The sequence below is a fragment of the Protopterus annectens genome, chromosome 2.part0, assembly GCF_019279795.1.
Source record: "Protopterus annectens isolate FY-2018-M chromosome 2.part0, PAN1.0, whole genome shotgun sequence".
In the NCBI taxonomy this organism is placed as follows: Eukaryota; Metazoa; Chordata; order Ceratodontiformes; family Protopteridae; genus Protopterus; species Protopterus annectens.
Genome location: NC_056728.1, coordinates 1,248,288,023 through 1,248,303,165, shown reverse-complemented (window position 1 = coordinate 1,248,303,165; position 15,143 = coordinate 1,248,288,023).

The following is a 15,143-nucleotide window of genomic DNA, read 5'->3' as shown; positions in this document are numbered from 1 at the left end:
TCGTTTATGCCAGGTTCCTGCTTCGCATTCAGCCTTATCTGCTATTCGGTTTCCTTTACTTCTACCAACAATTTAGGGTCCCCCTCTTTCTCTAATATTAATTTTCTCAATAATGAAGAATAGGAATTTTTTAAATGTGTACAAACTGTACTGTGCATATATAAAGCACTACTTATTTTTTTGTTCTTAATGTCACAAACACGCCCCGAAATTCTATCCCTCAATCTCCTAGTAGTCTTTCCTACATATAATCCCTGGCATCTTGTACAAGCTGCCACGTATACAACCATCTTAGTTTCACGATTACATCTTCCAGGATATTGAAGGTTCATATAGAACCCTGGGATAGCTATGTATGGTCCATCATTTATATACTTGCACCACTTACCTGCCCCGCATTTACTCATCATATACCTACAATTATTGAATTTTTTCATTGGCTTTATTTCCAGTAATTCTTTTATGTTTTTCCCTTTGCTAAAAGCTATTTGTAGAACTGGATAAATATGACAAGGACAATATAAGTAGAAAACAAAGTAAGTTAAGGAGGGAAGTAAAGTATTATGCTGAGAAGAATGCATACCCCCTCCCCAAGTTATCGGTGTGGTTAATGATTATGACAATACATTGAGGAGAGGAAGCACAGATATAAACTGTGATGCTGCTGTTTATGAGACAGAGCACGATGAACTTTTTTTTAGAATACACACCTCCAATTCATCGTTCGGAATGCCTAAAGAATCAGGGAGAACAGACCTGGAGAGGTGGTTCCAACAGTTGTTCTGTGAACAGGCCAAAGTGTAGTGGGAAATGGAGAGGGAAAATGAATTAATATGTACTCAAAATAGGGATGAATTTCAGAGTATGTATAATGTGTTGAATACTGAAAATGTTTATGAAAATGTTGCTGAACATATTAATGAAATACAGCTGTTAACCCATCAGGGTTTTGCATTATATAATTTGAGTGATTTTCTAATTCAGGATGCACACCTTAAATTATTGAATAAAGGTCTTAATTATAAAATGTAAAAAGTCTGGCAGATCAGGTTCCAACAAGCACAAAATCCAAAGCACATGATGTAAAAGAAAAGTGTTTAATGTAGAAAAAATATAAAAGATGTAAGTGCCTTCATTTAAAACAGTGTAAACTTCTTCAGTGGTCTTACACTTACATCTTTTATATTTCTTTACATTAAAAACTTTTGTTTTACATCATCGTGCTTTGGATTTTGTGCTTGTTGGAACCTGATCTGCCAGACTTTTTACATTCTGTGGTTTGCTTTTGCCTTTTGGTTCTACGAAGGTCTTAATTATGTGCATAAAAATGATGTCACTAGGTTGCTGGTAAACCTAAAGCTGTTTACTAGACAGTTAAATTTGCATTTATTCTTTTCATCCCAAACATCACCAGTATTGCTGGAAGGGGAGGGGGTATTAAAAAGGAAAAGCACTTTTATACCCCCAAATAATCCATTAGTATTTGATTTTGAACACCTATGTGAAGGAAAATTTAGAAAAACTGACAAATTTTATATGGTATTTACCAGCAATTTATCCAAGGAAGAGAGAGCTTGTTTGAGAGAATTGATGTACAATAAGGATTATAGAGTCATGAAACCCAGTAAAGGTGGGGGGTTAGTTATCATGGCACAGATGGATTATGCATGTAAGATGTATGACATCTTGAATGATGAGTCTACACACAAAAGAGTATCCAGTAATGAAATCAACAGAGCATATGCCAAAATAGACATGTTTTTGTATGATTCTTTGTGCCAGGAAGCGATTACAAAGGCTGAAATGGATTATTTGTTAGTGGAAGCTCCAGTTATTCTGGCTATGTTTGGAATACTGAAGATACACAAAAATCAGGGTGACCCCTCATTTAGACCAATAGTTTTGGTTATGGGGTCTAAGACTGAAGCATTGGTAGCCTATACTGATTATTATTCAAAAGGGGTACTAAATGAAAAGCAACACATTTTACAAGATTCATGGCACAGTTTGGAAATATTGAGAGGAATACAAACTAAACAGAATTTCATGTTTTTAGTTATTGATGTCATAAATTTGTTTAGTGTTTTACCCCAACACATAGGGCTAGACTACTATAGCCAAAGTTTGAGGAAGTGGGGTAGATTAGATGATGTAAAGGTAAACCTACTGGTGGATTTAATCATCTTCTTTGAAGGGGACATTTTTCGGCAAAAACTGGGGTTACTATGGGTGCTAAATTTGCACCAGTATTTGCAAATTTGGTTTTGGCAGACTGGAAAGCTCAGTATGTGTTTGGTTCTAGGTATAAAAATAAAATTTTGAGCTTACTAAGATTTTTGGATGATATACTGGTTTTGCGGATAGGTACCCAGGAAGAAGCTGTGGAATTCATGGGTTATCTAAACAACACTACCCAGTTTTTGAGATTTACTGACAGGACACATGAAATAGTGATAGATTTTTTTTAGATATTTTATTGAGGAAAGATGTGGGAAAAGAGGAGTTAACTGCCACCATTTTAGGAAGAAAACTTATTCAAATTCATTATTAAGATTTGATGGTAGTCACTTTTTACATCAGAAAAAAAGAGCATTGTTAAAGGACAAATGGTTAGATTGTCAAGGTTAGTAAGTGATGACGTGATATTTTGTGATGAATTGAATAAATTGATACTTGTGCTTAAAGAGAGAGGTTACCCCCCCCCCCAACTCCTGACAAAAATAAGGAGAGAGGTGGTTAAAATAGAAATAAGAAGTTTCCACCAATATTAAAGATGGAGAATATGTGGAAAGGAGTACTGGTCTGAAAAGCAGCTTTTGGCAAGATGTGATGGCCATAGATTATAGTGAATGTGCACCTCTCCTGTTTCAAAATTTGTTTTGGGAGGGAATATTTGATCAAGAAATAAAAAAATAAATTAGGAAATAAACCCAAAATAGCTTTCAGTAAAGGGAAAAACATTAAAGAATTATTGGAAATGAAGTCAATGAAGAAATTCAATAATTATAGGTCTATGATGAGTAAATGCGGGGCATGTAGGTGGTGCAAGTATATAAATGATGGACCATACATAGCCATCCCAGGGTTCTATAGGAACCTTCAATGTCCTGGAAAATGTAATTGTGAAACTAAGATGGTTGTATATGTGGCAACTTGTACAGGATGCCAGGGATTTTATGTAGGAAAGACTACTATAAGATTGACGGATAGAATATCGGAGCGTGTTCATGACATTAAGAACAAAAAAATAAGTAGTGCTCTATATATTCACAGTACAGTTTGCACAAATTTTATGAAAATTCCTATTCTTTGTTATTGAGAAAGTTAATATTAGAGAAGGGGGGACGCTAAATTGTTGGTAGAAGTAAAGGAAACCAAATGGCAGATAAGGTCTGGTATAAATGATTGTATTTCAGTCTTAGCAGTGCTAAAACAGAGAGCAGGGCAGGTGTATGAATGTATAAGTGAATTTAATCTTGTACTTAATGCTGTTTTTTGTGTGCAAAATGTCTCACAGCATGTTATTTATTGTATGTTTAAGCCAATGTTTATCGGTTTTAGAATGCATTTTTGTTGTACAGAGTATGAATATATAGGCATATATTTTTTGATTGTAAAAATGGGGCATGTATTTTTAAATGATGTGCGTTGCACCAAATGGTTAGGTTAGGTATATGAGTGTGTTGATGAATGAAAGTAATGGGGATGTGAAAGGAAGTTACGTATAAATAGAAGTGAATTTTGTTGGAAAATTGACTCTGATGCTGCTCTGTGATATGGGTGAAAGTTCTTAGTCAAAGTTTTTGCATGTTTTTAATTGAATAAATTGAATTCCACCTCAACATGAATGGGACATTTCTATATGTTTATGTGTACATCATATGCCCTGGATCTGGCCTAGAGACATTGGATTGCACACACTCACTCACCACCTAGCTCAAACATACAAATAGGAAAATTGATGACTTTCAAACAGCAGAACCTTTTCTTAACTATGTAATGTCTGTATTCTGATAGCATCAGGCTGGGACAATCCCCAAGGACACAGCTTATGCCTGCACTAGTGATAAGGTAAATATGGAACCTGTAAAGAAAACAGATAGTATATACAACTGATTACTCTCATATGGAAATATGTATATGTCCCTAAGCAGAGCATTTTGTCTGAGGTATATAATTATGTCAGTAATATCTCCTCTGTCAGATTTTTGCTATATTCCCTTGCACATTGCAAACAATACTGTGCATCAAACATTTCAATTACTATCACTTATAAAACATGGAACAAATCAATTATTCTCTCATTTGCATAACTATTCTAAGATGCAAGACTGAATTATCTAATGCTTCCAGTGCTGTAATGACAATACTAACTGAAATGCGATGTGGTTTAACAATTAGAGAAGAAAAGTATGAAGAAGAAATCAACAAATTTTCTTTTGAAATGCATACTAATAGAAGTGAGCATGTGAATAAACAAGTATTAGCTATGCACTGTGTGCATCAAACATATATACAGCCCAAAGTCACAAAGAACTGTACAAAGGGCAGGGCACAGTCATCATCATTTGAACGAAGTAGGGGGGTAGGAGGGCAAGACTGACACCAAAGTAATGAGTCCATGCAAGTAAGAAGCACATGTACCTCTCAGATTATACATTGTTCGGGGCCTGTAACAATGGATGTATAGCACTCAAAAGTACTGTTTAGATAGTTTGCATGTGTGTGAAATGGTATCAGAAAGTTATTTTTTTCAATGTGTATGTGTGTGTGTGTGTGTGTGTGTGTGTGTGTGTGTGTGTGTGTGTGTGTGTGTGTGTGTGTGTGTGTGTGTATATGTTTGTGTCTGCTTGAACACAATCAAGCACTGTGCTAGCACAATGTCGTAGCATCTCGAACAGGTATAAGCTGTGCAGGTAGAGTAGTCAGTTCAGTGTCATTGACCCTGATCATGAGAACTACCTCTGCCATGAGCTGCACTGCTACTTCCACACTATCTGAATGTGACCAAAGTCTGCTGGATGAGCTCTCCTCATGACTACATCGTGGCCCACTATGTCTGGGTGTGGACACCAAAATCACAGACGGAGCAGTGGATGTAGTGTCAATACAGGAGCAGGATCTTGCACTGCCATGTCTGCAAATACCGGAAGATATAGTGTCTCTCTGGCCACATGGATGTCCACCCTCCCCAACTGATATTCCAGCACAGACACCGCCCGATTCAGTGTGTCATTCATCCTGTCCAAGGAGTTGCCCAAGCAGTTCAGGGAGTCACTCATGTCAGAATGCACAATGTGGAGGGGGTGGAGTCTGAATGGCCACCTGAAACAACAGAATTTTAGAGCTCTATAAACTATTAAAATATACAGGAAAAAAATTTTTCAAAAAAAATAATATCAAAAATATATAGATATATAGATAAACGACTAAACTTTATAAATAATAATTTTGGCGGATTTCTTTAATCATTTTCCTGTCAAAAAACTTGTAGACTTTTTCAGTTCTTGGAAATGAGCAACTCAAGGAATTGTCACCCTGATACAGCTTTAAAGAAAGAATTACAATTGATGACAACTACCTTACATGAACTGTCTTTAAAGATAGATGACTTCAAAGAAAATTAGAAAATCTTAAAATGAACTATCCAAAGCAGAAAGAAAATTAGAAAATCTTAAAATGAACTATCCAAAGCAGACTAATGCTTTTAAGGAGCTGTTACAACAACATCAGACAAAAATAACAAACATAAAGACTTCTTTAAATGACATTGAAGGGAGGCTTAGAGAAGAAGAAACCCAATAAGAATTTGTTCTTAAACAAAATACCTGGCGCTTAACAAGGTAGATGCTCTAGAAAACACAGAAAGGAAAACTAACATTAGGATCTTTGGGCTACCTGACAAAAACTGAAGGTGAGGACATTACTTCATTTTTAACATCTTGGATTCCTGATCTCTTAGACCTAAAAGAAGGTTTCTCTTATGGTATTGAAAGGGCGCATAGAGCTCTAGTGAAACCTGCTTCTACTTCAACAAATATTCCTCCCAGATCAATAGTCGCAAAATTTTCATCATATCTGGACTAGGAACTGGTTTTAAAAACCGCATGGAGGAAATCACCCCTAAAATATAATCAGAACCTAATAAGGTTTGACAATGATTGTTCCACCAGAGGAATAGAGCAAAGGAAAAAGGTTTGGCCAATAATAAAGCTGCTTAAACAAAAATAATATCAAGGCATGATTTGCTTTTCCTGCCAAGATAAAAATCTTTTAAGCTAATGAAATGAGAACCTTTAATGACTTACAAGAAGCTTCTTCATTTATTAAGAATAGCAACGTGATTTCTATCCCAGAAAATATGGATTGGCTCTCTCTTTCTCTGAAGAGAACAAAAGAAACAAATTCCTGGACTGATGTTAAAAAGAAAAAACAAAAGACTAATTCTAAAATAGCTCTTTCAGCTAAATCTCCCAAAGCTTCTACTATGATATGAATTGCTACTAGTAACTGCTCAAAATGGGAATGTATCTTTTTTATGTGACTTCTCAAACAAAAGAGTTACTTTAATTTAATTATCAGAATATCCATTATCTGGCTTTTGAAATACTGAAGGCTCAAGTGATTATTCTACATTAATACAGGTAGGACAAGTTGGGGTAATATGCTTTCCTGATAGTAGATAGGGACCTTGCACCATTTAATAGATTACATATCTGTGTAAAATAAGGCATACATGGTCTCATTTTCAAACAAAAGTTTTTATTTCTTTTTGATTGGTTTATTTATTTGGTTTATTTGATGATTTTATTTAATTAATTTGGTTAAATTTGGGGCTTTTTCTAGGTTGTTGGATGTTTCTGGTTGTTTCAGATTGACAACTCGTCCGTTAATGCTGTCATGCTTGCTGAACTCTTGGTCAGGATTTGAGATGGTTGTTTGTGCCTTATCAGTTTGCATTTTTTTTCTCTATTGCCCACATCATTCAAAAAGGAGGGAAGGATGGCATTGGTAGGTATGCAATGTGAAGCTTTTTGTATCTGGAATGTCTCACGAGCACACTACACTGTTTTACCTCGCTTGTTTCTCGGCAGGACTTGAATACTGCCTGGGTTGTCATGGTAACGGGAAACAGTGATGTCAAGTTTAACGGCTTTGCAAAACTTCCTGAAGTGAGTTTGGGTAGTTAAATGTCTGCATTAATTGAGAACAAGACTGTTTCTAATAGCTTGAGAGATTTTTTTTAATATGTAAGCGGTCTATGAGTTCATTGCTTCATCTAACATTTTACTGTCAAGTATGGTTTCACATCACTAAAGCAGAATCAGCATGTTATCGATATTGTAAGATAACATAACACTGCCAAAAAGATTTACTAAAGACATTTGTTTTAAAATGGCACTGTATCTTAGAAAGTATAAGAAGGCTGGGAGGGTTGCAAAATGTTGGTATACAGAATGCAAGTTTGGTATGTGGCAGTCAGAAAAGTTTAGTTTTGCTATTCAGTATGTCACTGATTTACATCAATGGAAAGCACAAGCGATTATGAGACAAATATGCTGTTCTGTGTATAAATGAGTTAGTTCCATATAATGCTGATATATAGAGAGAGACATACCTCTCGGCTGTCTAGATTTGTGCAGAATGTCCTGATTTCTGCCTCGTGCTTTTGACCTGTTCCATGAAAAATGTCGATGTAATGGGATCCTATCTCGCCACATTCATAACAGATGGGTTTGGAGCCGATCCGTCGGCTCCGACTCGGCCACTAATATATTAGAATGAAGTCTCTCATTGGCTGGGCTACCCCTTATCCCATAATGCACCACGCCTGCTTCCCCAGATCCAAGACGGACGTGGTCTCGACTTGGCTGGAGCTAAGTGATTTTCTTGACCTTTTGGTCTTTTTTACATAGGGTTTCTGTCAGGAATCTTATTAAACAGCTGTTTTAACAGCTTTGTGAGTGTTTGTGTTCAAGTTTGGAGAAAATTTTATTTTATTGTTTTTCGCGCTTCTTGTAGACTAGACAAGGCCCTTTTAAGTTACAAGGTTTTTTTTTTCCCCCTTATTGGATATTCATCTATTCCTGTTGTGGTGTGACAGAGTTAGTTTTGGGCTAAGTCTGTTTAAGTTAGAGGGCTTTAGCCCACGTAGTGTCCATTGCTGTTTATTTTACTGTTGCTAAGCCTGTTTAAGTCAGAGGGTTTTAGCCCATACTTCAGTTACTGCCCTTTGTGCTATTACTAGTTAATTGTGACTTTCTTGTCAAAATGTCCAAGGAGCAAAAGTCAGGTTTTAAGAAATGTACAAAATGTAATTATAAGATGTCTATTACAGACAGCCATGCTATCTGTGTGTACTGCCTAGGCCCTAAACATTTACAGGATTCTTGTAGTGTATGTCACGCTTTCTCCTCCAGGGTTCTCCAGGAGAGGAAAAATAAATTGATACTCAGGGTCTGGTTTTCTTTTGAAGAAGCTTTGGCTTCTTCTCCAGCTTCCAAAAAGAAGAGATCATCGGCTCCGACTAGTCCGTCGGGCCCGACATCTAAAAAGCATAGACTGTTGGCTCCGACCAGTCCGTCGGATCCGACAACTAAGAACCAAGGCTCGACTTCTTCTTCCTCGGCTCCAATGGCTTCGGAGCCGATGGTTGAAGAGTCTGCCTCGGTGCTTCTCTCCTCGGCTCCATTGGTTTCGGAGCCGCAGGATAGTGCATCGAGAGGCCAATCACCTGCCTCGGCTCCATTGATCTCAGAGCCGATGGAGGTTTTCGGCTCAGACTCTTCCCCCTCGGCTCCGAAGCTGCCTTCGGCGCTGACACTGTTGCAGCCAGGTACGGTCTCGGCTCCGACAGTGTTGGATCCCTTTCGGAGCCGATCCCCTGTCTTATCGGAGCCGAGGCAGATGTCTTCTCAGCCCCAATCTGTTTCCTCCAAATCCTCTAGGCTATCAGATTCGGATTTGGATAGGGTTATCCAGAGGCTGTTCCAGTCCCCAGTTTTTACCAAAATGATCTCGGCTCCAGCCCACATGGCTTCGGAGCCCACGCCACATCCCATACATTTGATTCCTCCTCCAACCCCCTTGGAGCCATTGGAGTTGGTGCAGGTGGATCAGAGTGGAATCGTCCAGTCGGAGCTGGGACCCCTCGAGTTCCTCTGGACTTTCATTCCTACCCTGTCCTCGGTGTCAGGGTTTGGGTCTTCCTCGGTGGGGCGAGGGCAACACTGTAGAGCTCACCATGCCCAGTCTTCCCGAGCATCTAGGCATTCCGGTACCTCCGTGGTCTCTCAGCAAGTACCCTCTGCAGAGTCTGGAGGTCCTGCTTTTGAGGCCATGAGGAGTGCGCTGGCCATGACTTTGCCGGTTCAGCAGGTTTCTACCCCACCATCTCAGGTTCTGGGTACTGGTGCCTCTGGAGACATTCTTTCCCGCGACAGTGGGGCCCTGGGGCCTGAGGATACCCCCTTGGGGGGTTCCCTTCTTCCGGGGTGTCCTTCCGAATCTGCTTCGGATGAACCCCCAAGGAAGAAACTGTGTAAGAGGAAGCACGTCGATTCCCAGGATGAATCCGTCACTTCAGATACTGACCTCGAGGATGCGGAAGGGTCCCCTAAATCATCCTCGGATGACGTCTCTTTCTCAGATATCCTTGAGATCTTGAGACAAAGAGGCAATTGGCAATCCAAAGCCCCTTCTGCTGAGGTGTCAGTTTTCCTCAAGGCCTTTGGGGCCCAGCCCTCCTCATTGGACTTAATCTCTCGAAGGGTGTGGGAGCATCCTAACACAGCGGAACCGGTGCCCCCCAGGCCCAATAAGTTTCTTTCAGCTCCTCCCCAGAAAGAATTCCTCACTAAAGGTGTTGCAGTTGATGCTATGGTGGTGGCATCTGCCACTCAGCAGGACGTGGCAGAGGCTTCAACGTCTATTCATCCTCCTAATAAGGATTCTAGGAGCATGGATAGTTTTCTTCAGCGACCTTTACCATGTGGTCGCTGAACTATCTTTGTCATTTTACAAGGCTCCAAAGGGACCTCCTTAAGGAGTTAGGAGAATCACTTGCGGGTAACCTTCCTGAGGTGTTAGCTCAGACTGTAGGCACCCAGATGACTACCCTGACCTCTATTGTCAACTCGTCCATGAGGCTCATCTCCTATGCAGCTGAAGGGGGGCACAGGAGTGGCTCTTAGGAGACAGGCCTGGTTGTACATGGAGGCCTTTAAGTCTTCCTTACGCGCCCTTTGATGGGTCTTCTTTGTTTGGACCCAAGGTGGAGGACACTCTTACTCAGTGCGAGCAGGAGGGCAAGACCTTGACTGCCGTAGGGGCCCATTTTTCTGCTCCTTCTAGACCTTATCCCAAGGCCCAGAGAGGAGGGAAAATGTGGTTCAGAAAATCCCAAAAGTTCTTCTCTACTCCAGTGATCCCCTCCAGTGGCAGGAACTCTGGAGACTGCAAATCCTTTCGTGGTTCCTCCTATCCTCAACGAGCCAGTCGGAAACACCCACAGGCTTGGGAATCAATAACCAAGGATCAGTGGGTGCTTCACATTGTAACCGGAGGTTACCTCATCCCCTTTTTCAAGCCCCCTCCTCCTACAAGGAAAATCCCGGACGTGCCACCCAGTCAATGGGATCTGGCAGCCGTAGAAGTTTCAAAGCTGCTAAAAAAAGGGGGTCATCCAGCCCGTCCCCACCGACCAGATCGGATCAGGAACTTACTCAAGGTTATTTTTGGTGCCAAAAAAGACAAGGGACGTAAGGCCCATTTTGGACCTCAGCCTTTTAAATCGTTTTGTGAAGAAGTCCAAGTTCTGGATGGTCACTCTTCAGTCCATTCTCTCGTTATTGGAGAAGGATGTCTGGATGTGCTTCATAGACCTCAAGGACGCTTACTATCACATATTGATACGTCAGGAGTCCAGGAGTCATTTGCACTTCCGCCTTGGAACCAGTCATTTCCAGTTTCGTGCACTGCCCTTTGGTCTCACCACAGCCCCCAGGGTGTTTACCAAATGTCTGGCAGTAGTGACAGCTCACTTGAGAAGTCTCGGATTCCAAGTGTTTCCTTATCTCAACGACTGGCTCCTCACTGCCACCTCCAAGCATCTACTGATTTGAGCGTTGATGGCCACAGTAACTTTGGGTCTCTTGCTAGGAATCTCTTTCAATTGGAAAAAAATCTGTGCTGTGGCCATCTCAGCGTATCACCTTTATAGGCGCAGAGTTAGACACAAAAAGTATGTGGGCATTTTTGCCATCAGAGAGAATTCAGGTTCTATAATCTCAGGTCCAAATTTTGTTACCCAAATCTCGAGTTCCTGCCAGACAGATTCTTCAGTTATTGGGTACGATGGCTGCGACCATCCTCCTAGTACAGACTGCACATGTGAGTGCTGCAATGGCTGTTATCGGTTCAGTGGTCATACCAAGAACTTCCCTTGGATCACCAAATTCTGATTACGGACAGTTGTCATCAAGATCTCCGTTGGTGGCTATGTCGGTCCAACCTGGACCGCTCTTCAGCTTCCTGTTTCCACAGTGACCACGGATGCCTCCCAGATAGGGTGGGGGGGGGTCATTATCTGGACAGGACTGTCCAAGGCACTTGGCAGGATTGACCTTCACATCAATGTCCTGGAAATGAGAGCAGTGCTTCTGGTTTTACAAGCACTTCATCATGCTCTCCCCAAGGTACTATATTCTATCCGACAACATGTCGGTAGTTTGGCACATAAACAAGCAGGGCAGAACCAGGTCCTACCCCCTTTGCAGGGAGGCCATGAGAGTATGGCACTGGGCCATAGTCTCTCAACGTTTCTTAGTAGCCACGCACATTCTGGGGAAAGCCAATGTGATTGCAAACATGCTCAGCAGGACTCTCCTGTTGCCCCACGAGTGGTCCCTCAACAACAGACTGGCTGCATTGATCTTCGCCAAATGGGGCCTCCCTTGTTGCGACTTGTTTGCCAGCCCCAACAATGCGAAGTGCAGACAGTTCTTCACTCTGACGCCCTCTCAGGGACAGTCTCCAAGGGATGCTCTAGCCCACACTTGGCCCCCGGGTCTACTTTATGCCTTCCCTCCGATTCCCCTTCTCCCGAGGGTGATTCAGAAGGCTCTCCATGTCGGGTGCGACATGATTTTGGTCACCCTACATTGGCCCCGTCAGGTTTGGTTCCCGTTTCTTCAGAAGTATGCGGCACAGGGCCCTTGGATTCTGGACCCAGTACCGGATCTGTTATCCAATCCGTTGGGACTCCCTCATCCATCCCTCCAGTCGCTGCGACTGGCTGCTTGGTTACTCCACTTCCATCCTTAGTTAGAGATCTTTCTGTAATGCACATCTTGTCTTCTTCCCACAAGCCATCTACCGTTAAGCTGTATTCCAGCAAATGGAAAAGATTTGTTTGTTGGGCACAACATGATCCTCTTACGGCCTCAGTTCCGCAGGTCTTGGAATTTCTGGCTTCCTTATTTCATTCTGGCTCTTTAGTCTCCACACTTAAAGTTCAACTGGCTATATCTAATTTTCATGTTGCTGTAGATCCCTCTTTAATGGCTAACAGACTTTGCAAGTCCTTTCTTAGGGAGCCTGGCCCTTAGGCCTCCTGTGGCTCATCCGTTCCCCTTGGGACTTAAATTGGTTCTGGCCTCCTTAACTGCCCATCCCTTTGAGCCGGTAGCCACTTGTGATATCAAATTCCTATCGTGGAAAATGGCTTTTCTAGTGGCTATTACTTCTGCTAAGCGTGTCTCAGAGCTTCAGGCTCTCTGTTCTTCCCCTCCGTATTTGATCTTTCACAAAGACAGAGTTTCCCTTAGATTGAATCCATCCTTTTTGCCTAAAGTAGCATCCCCTTTGTGCATCCAGCAATCTTTGGAGCTTCCAGTTTTCTTCCCAAATTTTTCTACTAGAGCAGAATATACCTTTCACCAGTTGGATGTTCACAGGCAACTACGTTTTTACTTGGCTAGGACCACTCCGACTAGAAAATCTGACCAACTGTTTGTGTCCTTTGCGGAGAATAGGTTGGGTCTTCCAGTTGCCAAAGCCACCATTGCTAAATGGATTAAGGAGTGCATCTCTTTTATTTATTCCCACTCAGGCAAGGAGTTGCCTTTCCCAATCAAAGCTCATTCTACTAGAGCTATGGCCACCTCTGTAGCTTTTCATTCCAAAGTTTCAATAGATGATATTTGTGCGGCTGCTACTTGGTCTTCTCCGCACACCTTCATTTCTCATTACAAGCTTGATGTGGCTTCCCAAGGCAGAGCTTCATTTGGTTCCGCAGTTCTCAGGAGTGTGTTCCAATGAGCCACCCAGGGTTTTTAGGTGCTAGGGACACTGTCCCATCTGTTATGAATGTGGCAAGATAGGATCCCATTACATCTTTTAGTTATGTACTTACCATAACTTTGGATGTATGAGATCCATCTCGCCTACATTCATACATACCCACCCTCCTTCCCCCTACCTTTTGGATTTGGAGGAAATATAGATCTTGATAACCTCTCCTATGGAAGGTCTCTAGTTGGTTACAGTTATTGGTATATGTTTTCTGTATCTGTATGAATGTATAAAGCGAACAAACAAGATCTGGGGAAGCAGGTGTGGTGCATTGTGGGATAATGGGTAGCCCAGCCAATGAGAGACTTCGTTCTAATATATTAGTGACGGATCAGCTCCGAACCCATCTGTTATGAATGTAAGCGAGATGGATCCCATACATCCAAAGTTATGGTAAGTACATAACTAAAAGTTTTCTGGCTAATCACTGAGGATTAAAGTCAATGGATAGTGGCAGACACTTCAGTTTCAGACTTTACGTCTTGCATAAAATGCATGCCTGCAGAAGACCTGTTGTCTTAGTGACTTTCTGGGTTTTGGGAGTGATATTTAAAATTTATCCCTGTTTATGGCCATTTATAACCCATTATTTTAGGCTGTATAGTCTGGTTGTTACCTTCCGCACACCCGAAGCTCCTCCTTGTTGCTTACTTTGCTTCCAGATTACCTATTTATATAATCTAACACAGAAGCTTGAAAATAACAGAGGGAAACAACACAAAATGAATGTTTTTTTTTTCAATAAGGCTATATCCCCAGCAGGTTAGTGATTTAACTAATCTGTTTAATTTACTACAAGATTTATATAGCTCTTTTGCAAAGTAGTAGAACAGGTATTGAAAGCAGCGAGTAATAGTGCAGCCATTTCCTCAAAATTTCTATTCTCTGTTACTCTAGCCTTTATTAAGCATGCTTCTTTTACAATAAATGGAATAAACTAATTTTATATAAAAATAAAGCAGAAGATGCCAGAATTGTATTACTAAATGGAGGGGAAAGAGAAAGAATAAGAAGAAAAAAAAACATCTGTTGTATGCTGTCTCACAGAGTTTGAATATTCAGTCTGATTTCTCAGTGTGTTGTTTGGATGTCTTTTCTCTATTTTTTTTTCTCTTCTTGTTTCCTCTCATACTTTAAAAAGAGATGCTGGCAGAGTGTTATACATACTCACAACTCGAGAACTAGTATATATCTTAACTGTCTCTAAATTTGTGTCATAAAATTTCCCTTGTATCTCATAAATTTCTGATTTTGGGTAAATTGCTGAGGATTACAGTTAGACAGTAAAGACAGATATTACAGATTCCTATTTTTATGCAAATACTGTAACTTTAGGACAAATGTATAGTTAAACAGCAGGCTATTTCACTTCGGACAGTATGGCAGGAAGTTCTATAGTTCAGTGTAACACCGCAACGCAAATGAGACAAATTACATGGAAGAAAGTCTGGTCTGAGAATAATAATTAGCGGATCCTCTGACATTTTTGTCCCCTTGCAATCACTACATTATGATCTCAGCAGTACTATATGAACATTTTTAGATGTATTTTAGCGTATTGTTTTAAACATCCTGTTACTGTTCTTAGATGCATTAATTAAGCATACAAGTTGTTTATACCAGTTTCTCATGAAATGATTGCTACCAAAGAGAATCAAATAGATCAAACCCTATGGGAAGGGAATAAATAATATCTCATTTAAGGCACGGTACATACAGGCAATTAAATAATGATAAATAAAATACATGATTATGTTTTGTCTGGTGCTCAGCAGTCAAAATCACTTCCT